The sequence below is a fragment of the Scyliorhinus torazame genome, chromosome 13 (assembly GCF_047496885.1).
Source record: "Scyliorhinus torazame isolate Kashiwa2021f chromosome 13, sScyTor2.1, whole genome shotgun sequence".
Lineage (NCBI taxonomy): Eukaryota > Metazoa > Chordata > Chondrichthyes > Carcharhiniformes > Scyliorhinidae > Scyliorhinus > Scyliorhinus torazame.
In genome coordinates this window covers 139,516,485-139,537,513 of record NC_092719.1, presented here as the reverse complement: position 1 = coordinate 139,537,513, position 21,029 = coordinate 139,516,485, and the positions used below count along the sequence as shown (strand labels likewise).

At 46.1% G+C, this 21,029-nt stretch overlaps 1 protein-coding gene and 1 long non-coding RNA gene across 24 annotated transcripts in view; one reads left to right on the top strand and one right to left on the bottom strand.

The window, feature by feature from the left end:
• The window catches only part of LOC140388298 (contactin-4-like), a 3,617,424-nt gene that overhangs the window by 2,383,487 nt on the left and 1,212,908 nt on the right, over window positions 1-21,029 (bottom strand). The gene's annotated exons all lie outside the window — the stretch shown is intronic.
• The window catches only part of LOC140388301 (uncharacterized), a 271,425-nt gene that overhangs the window by 187,417 nt on the left and 62,979 nt on the right, over window positions 1-21,029 (top strand). The window lies entirely within an intron of this gene.

The window sequence follows — 21,029 nt, the reverse complement described above, 5'->3', positions numbered from 1 at the left end:
CAGCAACTGGAAACTGGGATGGTTACAATTCGGATTTTCTCTTTGAATTCTTGCATATTATGCTCTAAAGTTTATAATTTTGATGTCTATTCTGGAATGCAAGAGGAAATGTCATGCTATATGCATTTCAGGTTGTTTTTCTCCAATGTAAGTGAGCCAAATCTTTTGTTATTTTGATCTTGGGGCGGCATGGTGGCACAGTGGTTAGCACTGCTTCAGGGACCTGAGTTCAATTCCGGACTTAGGTGACTGTGTGGAGTTTACACTATCTCCCCTTGTCTGCGTGGGTTTTCTCCGGGTGCTCTGATTTCCTCCCACAGTCCAAAGAAGTGCAGGTTCAGTGGATTGGTCAGGATTAATTGACCCTTAGTGTCCAAATTAGATAGGGTTACAGGGTTAGGGCGGGGGAGCGGGCCTAGGTAGGGTGCTCTTTCAAGGGTCGGTGCAGTCTCGAAGGGCTGAATGGCCTTCGTCTGCACTGTAGGGATTCTACAGTTCTGAGACTTTGAAATTAGAGAATGAAGTGTTAGATGAAGAAATTGGGAAATAACAAAACAGTAACTGACATAGAAAATGGGAAAACTAGCCTAAAAGAAAGGAAGGAAAAGGGAAACTTAAAAAATAAATATAAAACATGGCATAAATTCAGTTACAATTTAGATAACAGACACAGTAAACATAGCTAATACAAGGAACTTTATAATATTGTCATGCATTGTATTCTATAAATGCATTCTATAAATGCTTACCTGTCTCATTCCTAATTATTGTGAAAGGCACAGAATTTGCTTATGTCTAACTGTAAACCAAGAAGATCACATATTTATTTGTGCACTGCATTCAGAACAGTTCTAGTTATTTGCATCCTTTGAATTTCAGTCATTGGATGCAACGAGTGACCCACTATTATGCTGAAGATGATCCACAAAATATGCTATGATCAGCTATTAAACATGATTTATATCGCACAAGCAGATAGAATAGATGTGACATCTTATGAATATTTCATGACTGCCCATGACACATCATCCATACACTTTCAGACTATTTTCCCTCATCAGTTCTATTTCATGCAGCATTTCTTTAAAGGAGCTTTAGTAATGTGCCTGAAACATCGTTCAGTTATTGATTACATGAATTCTATGCAGAAATTCCATTTTCTATGTATCGAGAGATCTAATTCAGAAGCCGATAAACAAGCACAATATTTTCAATCTGAAAAGCGACAAAAATGGTCAATCTAAAAATAAACAAGCATTAACATGAACAAGCTGATTAAAAAAAACAAAAGGCCACTTTTAAAGCAATTTGAAAGATTGCCGCCGCACCATCTTACGATGATTAAGGCATGAAATTTAAAAACATTTTTATTTAGTGATTTTCTACAACCACAGTCTTAAACACTCACAAGATGATTATTTCAGACCGTCTGCAAGTTTTCAATTGGTGTTGATTCATTGTAGGGCAAAATCTACAGGTGCAACCTTTCTTTCAGAGTGTTCTATCAGCTGACATCCAGTCAGCACTTGTTTCTTATTAAACCTGTCACAAAGGTCAGTCAGGGTCGTTGCTTGTTAACAGCCTCATTATTCAGCAGTCCCCTCAGGATTCCAGCATTTGCAGCCCTATTTATTTCAGAATTTCCAGTGAAAATTTGCATTGATTTCTTTTGCTCTGTATTTGACTATTATTGTTCATGCTGTACAACTAAACAATATTTCTACGTCAGAAGGTATTCATCATCCATTGATTGACTTTGGATTGTTTGCTTCATTGGCTGCCACTCAACAGGAAGCTTCAAGGATTTATAAGGGACAAGGTGAAGGGTTTCACACAAGTAGAAAATGCAATTGCAATGTACAGCTTATGACTGATGCAAGGTTGAAGATACAGAAGTTGTGTCTTGAATAAATACAATGGTCAAGTACCATGCAAGATGCGGCTGTGACACAATTTAATATTGCTAGGCTGAAGATGGAGAAGCTGTGACTGGAATAAATTCAATGGCCAACTACTGTGTAAGATAGTTGTGACAAAAGTTTGAATGGGCCAGAATTTGCTGCAAAAGGTCATCTCATGGTGTCTTATGAGAAAAGCTTGGCGATGTTAGGTTTCTATCTATTAGAGTTTAGAAGAGTAAAAGGTGACTTGATCAAAACCTTTGTAATCCTGTGTGACCGACAGGGTGGATGTGGAGAGGATGTTTCCCCTTGTCAGAGAATCTAAAACTAACGGTCACTGTTTACAAATAAGGGATCATCGCTCATTTAATACCATGATTAGGATCATTTTGTTCCCCTCAGACATGGGTCTCTGGAACGCTCCTACAAAAGGCAGTGGAAGCAGAGTTTTGAATATTTTCAAGACAGCCAGATAGATTCTTGATTAACAAAAGGAGGGGTGGGGTTCAGGGTGGGTAACAGAAATGTGGGATTGAGATTACAATCAGATCAGCCATGATCTTATTGAATTACGGAGCAGTCTCGAGGGTCCAAGGGGCCTATTCCCCCTCCTAGTTCCTATGTTTGTATGCTGCAAGTTAGACTTTTGCTTGCGCCCTTCAGCTCAAAAAAATTATTTTCCTCCAGAAAAGTTGCTAAAATTGTCAGCTGATAATGGTGTGGTGAGGGAAACAGGGCATCAGTGACCTGAGTGAGTAGAACTAACCGGGTATCCCTAACCAGTGAGATTTAAAGTCCAGCAACTGAAAGAGAAAGAGGGGGAAAAAAGATAGGATTATGAGAGAAATAAAGAGAGAAAAAGAAAGTATTTAATTCGCCATTCTTGAAATATCCCCAACAAAATCAATACCTGAAGGAGGGACTTCATGTGTAGTAGTTACCTTTAGTGCCAGAGAGATCGATAAGAAGATATTACATTCATCACGTGGTTAAAAGACTAGTTTTGTATTGACAAAACATAACTTTCTCTGCCAAGTTGAATGGGTAATTAATGGGAAAGTGGAATTACTGCTGGAATAATTTAAATACCTCTTCAGTAAATAGGACACTTGCTTTCCACAAAGAACAAAGAAAAGTACAGCACAGGAACAGGCCCTTCGGCCCTCCAAGCCCGTGCTGACCATGCTGCCCGTTTAAACTAAAATCTTCCACATTTCCTGGGTCCGTATCCCTCTATTCCCATCCTATTCAAGTATTTGTCAAGATGCCCCTTGTGGTAGTCTGTGTAGAGGTATTATGGTACCTGGTAATGCTGGAACACCATTGGTAGAACATAGAACATAGAACAATACAGCGCAGTACAGGCCCTTCGGCCCACGATGTTGCACCGAAACAAAAGCCATCTAACCTACACTATACCATTATCATCCATATGTTTATCCAATAAACTTTTAAATGCCCTCAATGTTGGCGAGTTCACTACTGTAGCAGGTAGGGCATTCCACGGCCTCACTACTCTTTGCGTAAAGAACCTACCTCTGACCTCTGTCCTATATCTATTACCCCTCAGTTTAAAGTTATGTCCCCTCGTGCCACCCATTTCCATCCGCGGGAGAAGGCTCTCACTGTCCACCCTAACCAACCCCCTAATCATTTTGTATGCCTCTATTAAGTCTCCTCTTAACCTTCTTCTCTCCAACGAAAACAACCTCGAGTCTATCAGCCTTTCCTCATAAGGTTTTCCCTCCATACCAGGCAACATCCTGGTAAATCTCCTCTGCACCCGCTCCAAAGCCTCCACGTCCTTCCTATAATGCGGTGACCAGAACTGTACGCAATACTCCAAATGCGGCCGTACCAGAGTTCTGTACAGCTGCAACATGACCTCCTGACTCCGGAACTCAATCCCTCTACCAATAAAGGCCAACACTCCATAGGCCTTCTTCACCACCCTAACAACCTGGGTGGCAACTTTCAGGGATCTATGTACATGGACACCTAGATCCCTCTGCTCATCCACACTTTCAAGAACTTTTCCATTAGCCAAATATTCCACATTCCTGTTATTCCTTCCAAAGTGAATCACCTCACACTTCTCGACATTAAACTCCATTTGCCACCTCTCAGCCCAGCTCTGCAGCTTATCTATATCCCTCTGTAAGCCCAGCTCTGCAGCTTATCTATATCCCTCTGTAAGCCCAGCTCTGCAGCTTATCTATATCCCTCTGTAAGCCCAGCTCTGCAGCTTATCTATATCCCTCTGGTAGATATTGTATGTTTCCTATTGGTCAAGCTGTATGGTAGCTCTGCCCTGAAAGGCGGGGTATACGAGCCCGTGCCGCCCCAGCAGCCTTAATTCTGTACCTGAGCTGCTGGGGGAAACATCTAGCTTATTAAAGCCTTCAGTTGGACTACAACCTCGCTTTAGTGGTCATTGATCGTGCATCAATTTAATAAGCTAGATTTTAAAGGATGGAGCTCCGAATCAAGCCGGAGTGTCTGCAACTCAGCCCCCACGTGGCGAACTCAGCGGCAATCTTCAAGCACTGGCTGGCGTGTTTTAAAGGATATCTCGGAACGGCCGAAAATACACCCACGGGAGAACAGAAAATGCAAGTCCTGCACTCGAGGGTGAGCCCGGAGATTTACACCCTCATCGAGGACCCGGAAGACTTTGATGCAGCAATAGAGCTGCTAAAAGGACATCATATTCACCCGGTAAACCAGGTCTACGCCCGACATCTGCTAGCAACGAGGCGACAAATCCCTGGGGAAACGCTGGAAGAATTCTACCGTGCGCTCCTGGTGTTGGGGAGAAACTGCAGCTGCCCGCAAGTTTCGGCGAGCGACCACACAGAACGCTTGATCCGGGTCGCTTTCGTGGCAGGTATGCTGTCCTCCCAATTCCGCTAGCGATTGCTGGAAAAATACACCCTAGGCCTCAAGGAGGCACGGGCCCTTGCAGGTTCCCTGGATGTGGCCTCCAGAAACGCCTGTGCTTACGTTCCCGACCGTGCGGCAGCCCTTTGGGCAGCGTGGAACCCCTCCGCAGGCGACCCCGAGACATCCCCCATCCCCCCACAACCGTGTGCTGCAAAGCGGCCTGGCAACTCCGGGGGGTCCCGCTGCTGCTTTTGTGGGCAGGCCAAGCACCCCCGGCAGCGCTGCCCGGTCCGCGCATCCACCTGCAAGGGATGCGGTAAAGAGGGCCACTTCGTGGTGGTATGCCAGGCCCGTGCGGTCGCCGCGGTCTCTGGCGGCGAATGCGGACCGCCACCACAAACCTCTCCATGGTTCCCGTGCGGCCAGTGGGCGCCGCCATCTTCCTACTCCAGGGCCATGTGTGGCACCTGGACGCCACCATCTTGTCCCACGGATGCCACGTTCGATGGATGGGCGCCACCATCTTGAGCACCCCCAGCCATGTGCGACCAATGGGAGCCGCCATCTTGGATGGACTCCCAGGACCCCAGCTCGGCTGACTGCACACCGCCCGAAGAGAACACACAACTGCTGAGATTAGCCTCGGTGAGCCTGGATCAGTCCCGGCCTCGAACACTCTCAACTGCTACAACAACAGTACTAATCAACGGGCACGGGACGTCCTACTTAATCGACTCTGGGAGCACGGAGAGCTTCATACACCCCGACACGGTGAGGCGCTGTTCTCTCCTCGTCCACCCTGTTAATCAAAAAATCTCCCTGGCCTCCGGTTCCCAGGGGTTTTGTGTAGCAAAACTCACAGGCCAGGAAAGGGAGTTTAAAAATTACTGGCTCTACGTCCTTCCCCACCTCTACGCGGCCACACTCCAAGGTTTAGAATTCGAGTGTAATCTCCAAAGTCTAACTTGCAATTTCGGCGGCCCTATACCCCCCCTCACTGTCTGCGGCCTCGCAACCCTCAAGGTTGATCCGCTTTCCCTGCTTGCGAACCTCACCCCGGATTGCAAACCCATTGCCACGAGGAGCAGACGGTACAGTGCCCAGGATCGGATCTTTATTTGGTCAGAGGCCCAAAGGCTACTGAGGGAAGGAGTCATTGAAGCCAGCAACAGGCCCTGGAGTGCTCAAGTACTGATGGTAAAGACCGGGGAGAAGCAGAGGATGGTCATCGACTACAGTCAGGCCATCAACATGTTTACGCAGCTGGATGCGTACCCTCTCCCCCGCATATCCAATCTGGTAAACAGGATCGCGCATTACAAGGTCTTCTCCACAGTGGATCTTAAGTCCGCCTACCACCAGCTCCCCATCCGCACCAGTGACCGCAAATACATTGCCTTCAAGGCAGACGGGCTTCTTAAGGGTTCCCTTCGGTGTCACCAACGAGGTCTCGGTCTTCCAGCGCGAGATGGACCGAATGGTTGACCGGTACGGTTTATGGGCAACATTCCCGTATCTCGATAATGTCACCAACTGCGGCCACGACCAGCAGGACCACGACACCAACCTCCGAAAATTCCTCCAGACCGCAAAGTTCTTTAACCTTACATACAACAAGGATAAATGCGTGTTTAGCACAGACCGCCTAGCCATCCTCGGCTACGTAGTGCGAAATGGAGTTATAGGCCACGACCCTGAATGCATGCGCCCCCTTATGGAATTCCCCCTCCCTCACTGTTCCAAAGCCCTGAAGCGCTGCCTCGGGTTTTTCCCTTACTATGACCAGTGGGTCCCCAAATATGCAGACATGGCCCATCCCCGAACCAATCCACAGCTTTCCCCCTGTCGATAGAGGCCCGCCAGGCCGTCAGCCGCATCAAAGCAGACATTGCAAAGGCCACGATGCACGCCATCGACGAGTTCCTCCCCTTCCAGGTCGAGAGCGGCGTGTCTGGCGTATCTCTGGCGGCCACCCTCAACCAAGAGGGCAGACCCGTGGCCTTCTTCTCACATACCCTCCATGCTTCCGAAATCCGCCACTCCTCAGTCGAAAAGGAGGCCCAGGCCATAGTAGTAGCTGTGCGACTTTGGAGGCATTACCTGGCCGGCAGGAGATTCACTCTCCTCACTGACCAACGGTCGATTGCTTTCATGTTCGATAACGCACAGATGAGCAAGATAAAAAACGATAAGATCTTGCGGTGGAAGATCAAACTCTCCACCTACAACTACGAGATCTTGTATCGACCCGGGAAGCTAAACAAGCCTCCTAATGCCCTGTCCCGCGGCACATGTGCCAATGCACAGGTGGACCGCCTCCGAGCCCTCCACGAGGACCTCTGCCACCCGGGGGACACTCGCTTTTTCCACTTTATCAAGACCCGCAACCTGCCCTACTCCATCGAGGAGGTCAGGACAACGACCAGGGACTGACAAATCTGCGCGGAGTGCAAACCGCACTTCTACCAGCCAGTGAAAGCGCACCTGATAAAGGCTTCCCGTCCCTGTGAACGCCTCAGCATGGACTTCAAAGGCCCCCTCCCCTCCACCGACCGCAACACGTACTTCCTGAACATGATTGACGAGTACTCCCGGTTCCCATTCGCCATCCCCTGCCCCGACATGACCGCAACCACCGTCATCAAGGTCCTCCATTGCATCTTTGCACAGTTCGGGTTCCCCGCTTACATATAAAGTGATAGGGGATCCTCCTTTATGAGCGATGAACTGCATCAATTCCTGCTCAGCAAGGGCATCGCCTCGAGCAGGACAACCAGTTACAACCCCCGGGGTAATGGACAGGTAGAGAGGGAGAAAGGAATGGTCTTGAAGACCGTCCTACTGGCCCTACGGTCCAGGAATCTCCCAGTCTCCCACTGGCAGGAAGTCCTCCCAGATGCCGTCCACTCCATCCGGTCACTGCTTTGTACCACAACCAACCAAACACCTCACAAACGTCTCCTTGTCTTCCCCAGGAAGTCGCTCCTGATCTGGCTGGCAGCTCCCGGACCCATCCTGCTCCGAAAACACGTGCGGGTGCACAAGTCGGACCCGTTGGTCGAGAGGGTCCGTCTTCTCCACGCTAACCCCCAGTACGGCGTACCCCGATGGCCGACAAGATACGGTCTCCCTATGAGACTTGGCGCCCGCCGGAGCCCCACGCACACTCCAGCCACCAGGCCCACCCTCCCTCCCACCAGTGCACCTTACAGAAGGATCGGTCCATCCGCCGGCCCCGTATAGGCCCCCCCACACACTGATGCACCCCGCAGAGCCCCCATCCCAGCACAAGCCCCCATCCCAGCACGAGCCTCCATCCCAGCACGAGCCCCCATCTCAGTATGAGTCCCCATCCCAGCACGAGCCCCCATCCCAGCACGAGTCCCCATCCCAGCACGTACCCCCATCCCATCAGCGCCCAATAGGGTTGTTGAAGCTGCCACAGAGATCGAGGCCACGCTCCCGGAGTCACAGAAGCTTGAGCCTCCACTGGAGTCACCACCGAAGCTTTGACGATCACAGAGGATGACCAGGGCCCCCGATCGACTGATTGCTTCATTTTAAAGTGTATAGTTAATTATGAATCATAAATTGTAAATAGAATTGTAAATAGTTCCAAAACGCTGTACGGAGGTATTACGGTACCTCCATAACTATAATTTCTACCATGTTACCATGTAGTAATATCAGGCCACCACCCACGCCGGACTCTTTTTTAACAGGGTGTGAATGTGGTAGTCTGTGTAGAGGTATTACAGTGCCTGGTAATGCTGGAACACCATTGGTGGATATTGTATGTTTCCTATTGGTCAAGCTGTATGGTAGCTCCACCCTGCAAGGCACGGTATAAGAGCCCGTGCCGCCCCAGCTGCCTTCATTCTGTACCTGAGCTGCTGGGAGAAACATCTAGCTTATAAAAGCCTTCAGTTGGACTACAACCTCCCTTTAGTGGTCATTGATCCTGCATCACCCCTTAAATGTCACTATCGTCCCTGCTTCCACCACCTCCTCCGGCAGCGAGTTCCAGGCACCCACTACCCTCTGTGTAAAAAAACTTGCCTCATACATCTCCTCTAAACATTGCCCCTCGCACCTTAAACCTATGCCCCCTAGTAATTGACCCCTCTACCCTGGGAAAAAGCCTCTGACTATCTACTCTGTCCATGCCCCTCATAATTTTGTAGAGCTCGATCAGGTCACCCTTCAACCTCCGTCGTTCCAGTGAGAACAAACCGAGTTTATTCAACCGCTCCTCTCAACTAATGCCCTCCATACCAGGCAACATCCTAAAGCCTCCAAATCCTTCTGGTAGTGTGGCGACCAGAATTGAACACTATACTTCAAATGTGGCCTAACTAAGGTTCTATACAGCTGCAACATGACTTGCCAATTCTTATACTCAATGCCCCGGCCAATGAAGGCAAGCATGCCGTATGCCTTCTTGACTACCTTATCCACCTATGTTGCCCCTTTCAGTGACCTGTGGACCTGTACACCTAGATCTCTCTGACTGTCAATACTCTTGAGGGTTCAACCATTCACTGTATATTCTCTACCTGCATTAGACCTTCCAAAATGCATTACCTCACATTTGTCCGGATTAAACGCCATCTGCCACCTCTCTGCCCAAGTCTCCAAACAATCTAAATCCTGCTGTATCCTCTGACAGTCCTCATCGCTATCCGCAATTCCACCAACCTTTGTGTCATCTGCAAACGTACTAATCAGACCAGTTACATTTTCCTCCAAATCATTTATATATATTATGAACAGCAAAGGTCCCAGCACTGATCCCTGTGGAACACCACTAGTCACAGCCCTCAAATCAGAAAAGCACCCTTCCATTGCTACTCTCTGCCTTCTATGACCTAGCCAGTTCTGTATCCACCTTGCCAGCTCACCCCTGATCCCGTGTGACTTCACCTTTTGTACCAGTCTGCCATGAGGGACCTTGTCAAAGGCCTTACTGAAGGCAATATAGACAACATCCACTGCCCTACCTGCATCAATCATCTTTGTGACCTCTTCGAGAAACTCTATCAAGTTAGTGAGACATGACCACCCCTTCACAAAACCATGCTGCCTCTCGCTAATATATCCATTTGCTTCCAAATGGGAGTAGATCCTGTCTCGAAGAATTCTCTCCAGTAATTTCCCTACCACTGACGTAAGGCTCACTGGCCTGTAGTTCCCTGGATTATCCTTGCTACCCTTCTTAAACAAAGGAACATTTTATTTAAGAATTACATAATGGCCTAACCCTAATCCACTCCACTGCCTGTACAGTCATGTCTGAAGGTGGAACTTTACTGAACATTTTCATCATCATCTAGCCTTGTCACTCACACAACAGCAGTGAATATACCAGGAGGTGTTTGGGATTGAAATGCAATCAGGTACTAAAGGTCCTTCATGGCTTTCCAGTCATGTGACTTTTGCCATGTGGCACAGACTGAGGCAACCATGTTACATTCAATTCTAGGGCTGCATGTGGCACACTGGTTAGCACTGGGACTACAGCGCTGAGGACCCGGGTTCGAATTCCGGCCCTGGGCCATTGTCCATGTGGAGTTTGCACATTCTGCCCATGCCTGCGTGGATTTCACCCGCACAACCCAAAGATGTGCAGGTTAGGTGGATTGGCTATGCTAAATTGCCCCTTAATTGGAAAAAAATAATTGGATGTTGTGGCCAGTTCAGAGACATGGATAGAGCAGAGACAGGAATGGTTGTTGCAGGTTGCAGGTGCCAGGGTTTAGATATTTCAGTAAGCTCAGGGAAGGTGGTAAAAGAGGGGGAGGGGTGGGTCAAAGGCAGTATTACGGTGGCAGAAAGGAAGTTTGATGAGGACTCGTCTACTGAGGTAGTATGGGCTGAGGTTAGAAACAGGAAAGGAGAGGTCACCCTGTTAGGGGTTTTCTACAGGCCTCTGAAAAGTTCCAGAGATGTAGAGGAAAGGATTGCAAAGATGATTCTGGATAGGAGAGAAAGCAACAGGGTAGTTGTTATGGGGGACTTTAACTTTACAAATATTGACTGGAAACGCTATAGTTTGAGTACTTTAGATGGGTCCGTTTTTGTCCAATGTGTGTAGGAGGGTTTCCTGGCACAGTATGTAGATAGGCCAACGAGAGGTGAGGCCATATTGGATTTGGTACTGGGTAATGAACCAGGACAGGTGTTAGATTTGGAGGTAGGTGAGCACTTTGGTGATAGTGACCACAATTCAATTACGTTTACTTTAGTGATGGAAAGGGATAGGTATATACCGCAGGGCAAGAGTTATATCTGGGGGAAAGGCAATTATGATGCGATGAGGCAAGACTTAGGATGCATCAGATGGAGAGGAAAACTGCAGGGGATGGGCACAATGGAAATGTGGAGCTTGTTCAAGGAACAGCTACTTCGTGTCCTTGATAAGTATGTACCTGTCAGGCAGGGAGGAAGTGGTCGAGCGAGAGAACCGTTGTTTACTAAAGCAGTCGAAACACTTGTCAAGAGGAAGAAGGAGGCTTATGTAAAGATGAGACATGAAGGTTCAGTTAGGGTGCTCGAGAGTTACAAGTTAGCTAGGAAGGACCTAAAGAGAAAGCAAAGAAGAGCCAAGAGGGGACATGAGAAGTCTTTGGCAGGTAGGATCAAGGATAACCCTAAAGCTTTCTATAGGTATGTCAGGAATAAAAGAATGCCTAGGGTAAGAGTAGGGCCAGTCAAGGACAGTAGTGGGAAGTTGTGCTTGGAGTCCGAGGAGATAGGAGAGGTGCTAAATGAATATGTTTCGTCAGTATTCACACAGGAAAAAGACAATGTTGTCGAGGAGAATACTGAGATTCAGGCTACTAGACTAGAAGGGCTTGAGGTTCATAAGGAGGAGGTGTTAGCAATTCTGGAAAGTGTGAAAATAGATAAGTCCCCTGGGCCGGATGGGATTTATCCTAGGATTCTCTGGGAAGCTAGGGAGGAGATTGCTGAGCCTTTGGCTTTGATCTTTCAGTCATCCTTGTCTACAGGAATAGTGCCAGAAGACTGGAGGATAGCAAATGTTGTCCCCTTGTTCAAGAAGGGGAGTAGAGACAACCCCGGTAACTATAGACCAGTGAGCCTTACTTTTGTTGTGGGCAAAGTCTTGGAAAGGTTTATAAGAGATAGGATGTATAATCATCTGGAAAGGAATAATTTGATTAGAAATAGTCAACACGGTTTTGTGAAGGGTAGGTCATGCCTCACAAACCTTATTGAGTTCTTTGAGAAGGTGACCAAACAGGTCGATGAGGGTAAAGCAGTTGATGTGGTGTATATGGATTTCAGTAAAGCGTTTGATAAGATTCCCCACGGTAGGCTACTGCAGAAAATACGGAGGCATGGGATTCAGGGTGATTTAGCAGTTTGGATCAGAAATTGGCGAGCTGGAAGAAGACAAAGGGTGGTGGTTGATGGAAAATGTTCAGACGGGAGTCCAGTTACTAGTGGTGTACCACAAGGATCTGTTTTGGGGCCACTGCTGTTTGTCATTTTTATAAATGACCTGGAGGAGGGCGTAGAAGGATGGGTGAGTAAATTTGCAGATGACACTAAAGTCGGTGGAGTTGTGGACAGTGCGGAAGGATGTTACAAGTTACAGAGGGACATAGATACGCTGCAGCATTGGGCTGAGAGGTGGCAAATGGAGTTTAATGCAGAAAAGTATGAGGTGATTCATTTTGGAAGGAATAACAGGAAGACCGAGTACTGGGCTAATGGTAAGATTCTTGGTAGTGTGGATGAGCAGAGAGATCTCGGTGTCCATGTACATAGATCCCTGAAAGTTGTCACCCAGGTTGAGAGGGTTGTAAAGAAGGCGTACGGTGTGTTAGCTTTTGAGTTTCGGAGCCGTGAGGTCATGTTGCAGCTGTACAAAACTCTGGTGCGGCCGCATTTGGAGTATTGTGTGCCAATTCTGGTCGCTGCATTATAGGAAGGATGTGGAAGCATTGGAAAGGGTGCAGAGGAGATTTACCAGAATGTTGCCTGGTATGGAGGGAAGATCCTATGAGGGAAGGCTGAGGGACTTGAGGCTGTTTTTGTTAGAGAGAAGAAGGTTAAGAGGTGACTTAATTGAGGCATACAAGATGATCAGAGGATTAAATAGGGTGGACAGTGAGAGCCTTTTTCCTCGGATGGTGATGTCTAGCACGAGGGGACATAGCTTTAAATTGAGGGGAGATAGATATAGGACAGATGTCAGAAGTAGGTTCTTTACTCGGAAAGTAGTAAGGGCGTGAAATGCCCTGCCTGCAACAGGAGTGGACTCGCCAACACTAAGGGCATTTAAATGGTCGTTGGATAGACATATGGATGATAAGGGAATGGTGTAGATGGGCTTTAGAGTGGTTTCACAGGTTGGCACAACATCGAGGGCTGAAGGGCCTGTACTGCGCTGTATTGTTCTATGTTCTATATTCTAGGTACATTGAATTTTTAAAAAAAATTAAATTTACATTCAATTCTCATAAAGCGTTAGAAGCACCATACTCTTTGATCTTGTAAGGTTTTTGTTGTTATTTCTTACTCTACTCATAAAGCTGAGACAAAATACTGAAATAAATGTTTGCTAATTGTTGAGCACCTGAGGACGTGATTTCGTGGGTGGCATCAACAGTGCCAGGATACCTCCCTACCCAGAGGCAACCCACCAGAGGGCTACTGATTGGCTGGGAGAATGCCCCCCCCCCCCCCAAGTGCCATTCCGCCTGGTCCTTGTTTGTGGGGACCAGTGCTAAATGATACCCAGCTGGGGACTTCTTGGTGGGGCCAGTAGATCCTGGGGGCCGGTTAGATCTGACATTGCCATAATTGAGTGAGCAGTTAAGATCACTTAACTCTGAGAATCTGCATCCCTCCCATCATGGTTGGGATCCAGATTGCGACATCTCACGAGATCTTGTTAGATCTCGCGAGGCTTGGCGACCATTAGGAACCCCAGAGGAAGCTTCTCACAGGATCTACTGGACGCGTACCCTCCCGATTCTGGCAGGTCGCAGCCGGTGAATCGTGCCCATTGGCTACAGTTCAGATTTCCTTTTTTGTACCTTCTAAGTCCAGAACTTCTCCTGCACTTTTATCTACTTCCTTACCTGCATAACAATGTGATTAAATTCTATCCATTGAATTCTCTTGTGGCTTTTTGTTCCTTCATCAAAGACTTTACTTGAATCCTCAGCCTCGTCAAAATTCCAAGACTGTTTTGCCTGGAGTGATGGTGTTGTGAGATTAATTTGGATGTTGCATCCTAAACTTGGGTCGTGCACTTAGTTTCCTGGGATGCATCAAAACTAGTATCAGTACGATTCAGTCAATTGGATTAACCAAGTGTCAGTGTTTAACAGTTCCTTCTTAGTTCAAAATTGATTCATTGTTCATGTAAAGGGCTGCTGTCAAACATTACATTTGCATAAGGTCTTGTTTAATTCTTAGGAGGCAAATATTTGCACATTCAAGCGGACCTTTGTGTTGAGCACTGAAAACTATAAGTACCAATTTATTCATCTCAAAAATTTCAAAAGTAGAGTAGTTGGCTTCAAACTGCTTTAAACACATACAGAAATGTCCTGAGGGTTGCTACCATTTCGACAGTGTAACTTAGCCAGAGGTTCAGTAAGGTTGAGTTGAAACCCAGAGTTATGGTAATAGAACTGAAAAAAGCCCAAAGGAAATTGTTGCCAATATTAAAGGTTCCATCCAGGGATGGTGATGGAAGAATCTGGGACATTGGTTTGCAAGTTATGATTTAATGATTATGACTAGATCAGGCTGCTGCTTGACTAGTCTGTCGGACAGCTATACCAAAGTTGGCTCAAATCCCCAGATAGTGAGTTGGTATCAGAGCAAGAATTAGATGAAATCTTTTTTTTAATATAAATTTAGAGTACCCAATTCATTTTTTCCAATTAAGGGGCAATTTAGTGTGGCCAATCCACCTTATCTGCACATCTTTAGGTTCTGGGGGTGAAACCCATGCAAACACGGCGAGAATGTGAAAACTCCACCAGGACAATGACCCAGAGCCGGGATCGAACCTGGGACCTCAGCACCGTGAGGTGGCAGTGCTGAACATTGCCCCACCATGCTGCCGGGAAGTAGATGTAATCTTGCTGAATATTCTCACAGCTGACATGCTGATGACATTCACTTTAGATGCTATTTCAGGCACTTAAACATCACCTGTTTAAATCAGGGGTGTTGAGAATTCGGAGCATGAATGGGAACAGAGAATACATTCAATGACTGAACACCCGCAATGCTTTGGAGGAGGAGAATTCCAAAAGTTCACAACCGTAAGTGTGGAGAAATGTCTCCTCGTCTCAGCCCTAAAATTTTCAGATAGGCCCCTTGTTCTGAGACGTTGGTTTCTATTTCCAGAGTCTTCAACCATCAGCATTTACCCTTTCAAATCCTGTCAGAATCTTGTGTTTCTGTGAGATTATCTCTCATTCTTTTGATCTCCAGAAAGCAGAGGCTCACTCTACACGATCTCTCCTCATAGGAAAACTCTATTGCCTCAGGAATTGTCATGATATGCAAACATGCAACCAATGAACACTCAGAATAGGACAAAACCAATGGGCAGTCAGGACACTCAAAGGTGGCATCACCACAAGGGGCCATGACATAAACACTATAAAAGGGATGAGGCACTCACACCCTGCCTCTTTCTACAGACAGACATCTAGAGAGTTAGACAGGGTTGATCAGCAGCATCACACCCCAGCACGTGGCTCAGAGCAAGCTGGTACAGTTAGACTGAGTTACTACAGTTAGATTAGCAGAGAGTCGAATTCATTTGAGAACTGTATTAATAGTTCAATAAACATGTTGAACTCATTGCAGAGTCTGGAGCATCCTTTAGTTAAGACTGCATCAAGTAGCAGCCTGTGTTATCCGAAGCAGCATAACATAACAGGAATCTAACTAGGAACATTGATTTTACTGCCTCAAAGACAATATATACTTTCTTAGGTCTGGAGTCATAAGTGTACACAGTGCACTAGATAGTAGATCGTGCAAAGTGTGCACTATCCAAAGCCCTATACAATTCCAGCAAGACGTCTTTCATCTAGGATATTGATCAGAGAGAGGTATGAAGTTAGTCGCTCAGGTAATAGAGTTTGTGGAAGGACCCAACAACAATGGTTTTGGACTTCCCATTATGTAGTTGAAAGAAATTCATGCTGGGTGTCAGACCAGCAGTGTGACTGATCAAAGACAGTTCAGCACTTGACAGAGGTGGTGGTGAGATAAGAGTTGATATCATCAGCATAGATGTGGAAGCTGAAATTCTGTTTTTGGATGATGGTGCAAAGGGGCAGCATGTAGGTGAGAAATAGAAAGGGGCCAATAGATAGATCCTTGTGGGACTCCAAAGGTAACTGGGCAGAAGTGGGAAGAGGAGAATATTGATTATCTGAATATATAAGAATAATACTAGGTGAGAACAGTCCCACCCAGCTGGATGATGGAAGGAGATGTGTTGGAAGAGGATAGGGTAGTCAATCACACAGTCATAATTTATAATGGTATCACAGAAAGGTCTAGAATTAAAATGTGCTCTTTCAGAATATGACTTTATTAGTGCTGAAAATGGAGCCAATCTCAATCATGACTCTTTACTGCTTCCCAAGTAGCTAATGAGATTTTTAACCAGTCAAAATGTCACAGTTTGTTAATTAAACTTGGACTGTGAACTTTTTGTTCAATGATAATTGACAAAGTCTTGATTTACTGGTGAAACCTTAACATCCGCAGGTCCATTTAATGCATTTAGCCAACAGCGAGTCACCATAAAGGTCAAAACGGATGAGAAAGACTATTCGGCCCATCATTAGTCATCCACCTAAAAAGATCATAAAGTCTGCAAACACCAGCTACTCTATTTCACCATTTTGATAAAAGAATCTGCATTTCATTCGTACTACACTTCTTCAATATTTATTCCAAATGTTGATCATTCTTCATGTTGAGAATTTACAGAAAGATATGTTAAATTGATATTTTACTATCTTGCACATGTCCTTTCATCCCAAAGTAGTAACCCAAAATTGAGTTTCTTCTTCACACATCATCTAAAACCAGCCAAGGAATGACTGCAATAAAGAGAATGAATTTTTATGAATTTACAGGCCTATTTGATTATGTCCCAATTTGTCATATGCATGATTCATAATTGAAAAGATGTGAATTTATAAGGGTATGGATCCTGATCGTCACAACAATGCATTTAACAAAATTATATGTTGCTTACCAATGAGAATTTCATACTAATGGCTCGGATTTTGCAGCCAGAGGCAAAGCAACATTGCTCATCGATCACCTGGAAGAAAGCTGCCAGAGATTTTGTGATGTCCATGGCAGGAATCTACCTTTTCCCAATGGCAATTTAAAATCAGGAAGTTAAAAGTATTTAATATCCTTTGCACTTAATTTAGACTTTTAGATAGTGGAATAAATGTATTATTGTTAAAACAGAAGCAAAAATAAATATAAACAGACCTAAAAATGTAAAAGTATTTTTAAAATCCATGGATTTTTTTAACTGTTTAGAAAAATTGGACATTTCACCAATATAAAATGTCACGTGAGAGTACCTTGAAGAAATGGGTGTTTAAGAAATGTGCCTTTAAGAAATGGAGCTGCTCATGTTATTGAAGTGATGTCAGAGTGTGGGGGGAGCTGAGCTATACTTCTGCTTTTTGAGTTTCAGTTTGAGAGAGCAGCTTGGGTGTGTCTGTGTGTTTCCAGTGAGTTGCATGAAGAAAACAAAGGGGTGTAGCTGAAGTAACCAAAAGCAGCAGCATGGCTGAACCTTTACTCACTGTATATATTGAATGTAACCTAATGTGCTCCTGTTTGAAGCTTGGTTAAGTCTTTTGGATGTTAAAAGGACAGCTGAAATTATTACTTAGTCTTTGGTGGTTATCTTTGAATTAATGGGTGTTAAGATATTCAATGGTTGTTTTAAAAAGGTTAACTTGAGTTGATAGAATAAACATTGTTTTGTTTTAAAAAACACTTGTCCATTTACGCTGTAGCACACCTGTAGAGTGTGCTGTGTGCTCCCCACACCACAATCTATTAAAGGCTGTGGGTCAGTTGAACTCCATGCTACACTTTGGGGTTCTCCAAACTCTGACCCTTAACAAAAATAAGCTTTTCAGGGCCAGTGAGGGTATTTAACAGTCATTATAAAGTTAGGATACAGTTAATACCCAGTTTCACCTTATTTAACAAGGCAGCCTTGTTTCCAGCTTGTATAGAATGAAACTAATAGTGTTTGATTGGACGTTCTTGTGAATTCATGATTTCACGGAGGATACCAGTCTGGGGAAACCTCTATGAAAGAGTATAGAATCAATGACAGCATCTTCTAGATTTCCATGTAACTCTGCACAGGGCTGAACTCAAACATTTGCTGGCAGCTTCAGTGCAGTAATGACCACCAGCTTCACCATCATTACCACAAGACCTAGGTCAATATACCAAGCATTAAGGAAATTCGAAGCAAATCAACTTTTTGTGGAAACGTAAGAGTCAGAAATTACCGATTTATCAAACGCATTCAAATCGTTGAAGTTCTCCATTTAAATTGTACAGCTTATAATCAAAAACTGTGACAAGTTTAACGTGTTTGTTTCTACTCGACCACAGACCTTCCCAATGCCCCCGTCCACCCATATCAATTGAACTATTAACATCTGTAGTGATCCTTCAGAAGTAATTCAAACCACTGAATATCAAATTTGACCATGAATGAAAAGTTCACCTTTGAGTTGACTCTGGAGTCGAAGAATTTTCCAGAAGCTTCTCATCAACAATCCTAAAAAGCAACATTTCTTTTGGGCTCAATGTTTGTTCAGGCTTATTTGAAAATGTAGGAATCTGTCGAGAAGTCCTAAACACATAAATAAAGAGGAACAGGCAGTTGTATTTTTCCCGGCTTACAGAGAAAAATATATTTTGAATTCAATTCTTTCTTCTGGTGGTACAGCTTATGTTGCCAAATATTACACTGAGTATTTCTGCAGAGGAATTGCAATAAATGGCTTTATAAAAAAGTGAGAAGTAACAACTCCCAGGTGATTGAGTGAAACGTGTGGAAAATGATTAGGATTTCAACCAAAGGAAACACAAGAGAACCAGGAATTACATGTCGGGGTCAAGCTGCACCTGAAGATCAACAGCATCATAATAAGTGTCACATTTTTCATCTTTTAAACATAAATATGCCAATCAGACAAAAGGATTGGTCAAACCATAATGTGAGTTCTTTTTCTGAAGCAAAGTAGGGTAGCCATTAGACGCGATATACCGGCCGTGTTCCGGCGGAATCGGGACAGGTCGCAGCCGGTAGATCCCGGGAGAGACCTCTTCTGGGACTCCTGACGGTCGTTGTGCTTCGTGAGATCTTGTTAGAGCTCGCGAGAAGAGACAATCTGGATCCCTCTCACAATGGGACCCAGCCTTATAAAGTTAAGTGAGCTTTTAAACTCACTTAACTTTGCCGATACCAGATTGAACCTGCTCCTGGGATCCACCAGCCTCGCCGAGGACACCCCAGCCAGGTGCCATTTAGCACTGGTGGGACCAGGTGTAACGTCACTTGGGCGTGTCTCTCAGGTGATCGGAGGCTCCTGGTTGGCTAGTAAATGGGCAGGGTGGTGCCCTGGTGCTCTTGATGCCAGCCTGGCAGTGCCACATGGGCACTCTGGCAGTTCCATCTGGGTGCCAGCATGGTACTGCCAGGGTGTCCAGGTGGCAAAAAAGCAAGAGACTAGGTACTTCCGGTGGCGGCCATGGAGTGAGTGGTCGCACACAGGGCAGCTACGGCTCAAAGGCGTCAGTTTGGGCACTTTATACCCAATAGCGAGGTAGCTCCGGTAGGAAAGTGGTGCAGAAGGTGTAGAGGGAGAGGTTCTCTCCAAGATTGGCATTTTTACTGATTACCAGACCCAGCAAAAAACAGTTAAAGACCTGGCTAAGGAATTGGAGGGGACCTGTGGCGCAGCAACAATTTGGAAAATGGCAGAGGGGGAAGGGTCGCCCAGGCCCAGATGGAACAGTTGATGGCCTTCAACAAAGACGAATTTCATCAGCAAAGGATGGAGATGCACAGTGACTGGTCAAAGGCCATTTAGGGAGCAGTAGCATCTCTGCAACCATCGATGGGCCGTGTAGAGAGGTGACTTGATGCACAAGGGGTGAAGATACGAGAGATGGAGAAGGTGGTGTCCAACCAGAGTTCGGGTTCGGGGTGCTGTACCCAGCGAAACTGGGGGTCACTTTTGAAGGCCGGGAGTACTATTTTGAAATGCCAGAAGAGGCCAATGATTTTACAAGGGACCATAAACTGGGGTAGAACTAAGATTTGCTGTGAGATGGAGTAGCTGTATCTGCAATTGTTGGAGGTTATGGTTATAGTGTATGCTGGTGCGAGGGTGTTTTTTTCATTGGTGACTTATAAGTTTGTAAATTTGTAAGGGGATAACCACCCCATCCCCCCCCCCCCCCGCCATCTGTGATGTTTTTCTATTTGAAGGGGGCGATTACATAGAACATAGAACATAGAACATACAGTGCAGAAGGAGGCCATTCGGCCCATCGAGTCTGCACCGACCCACATTAATCCCTCACTTCCACCTTATCCCCACAACCCAATAACCCCTCCCAACCCTTATGGACACTACGGGTAATTTAGCATGGCCAATCCACCTAACCTGCACGTCTTTGGACTGTGGGAGGAAACCGGAGCACCCGGAGGAAACCCACGCGGACACGGGGAGAACGTGCAAACTCCGCACAGACAGTGACCCAGCGGGGAATTGAACCTGGGACCCTGGCGCTGTGAAGCCACAGTGCTAATCACTTGTGCTACCGTGCTGCCCAAATTACGTATTTGGGTGTTTTTTCTTTACGGGTAAGGGGTGTGTATGGTGGAGCCCGTTGGGTGGAGTTGCTGGTTGAGGGGCATTAAGGTGTGTAGGGGGGGGCCCTTCGAGCAGGGGCTGCCACGCTGGCAGGTAATGCTGGTGAACGAAAGTGAGGTTGGGGAGGAGACCGCGAGTGGTGACCAGGCGGGAGGGGTGGGGGGGAGAGGCTGGGAGGAGGAGGGGGGAGGGCAACGTGGCAGAGTTGGAGACTTAGCATGGTCATGGACGGAGAGGGGGGCCATCTTGGATGGGTCCGATTTCAGGTGGTATTAGAGGAGGCAGAGCC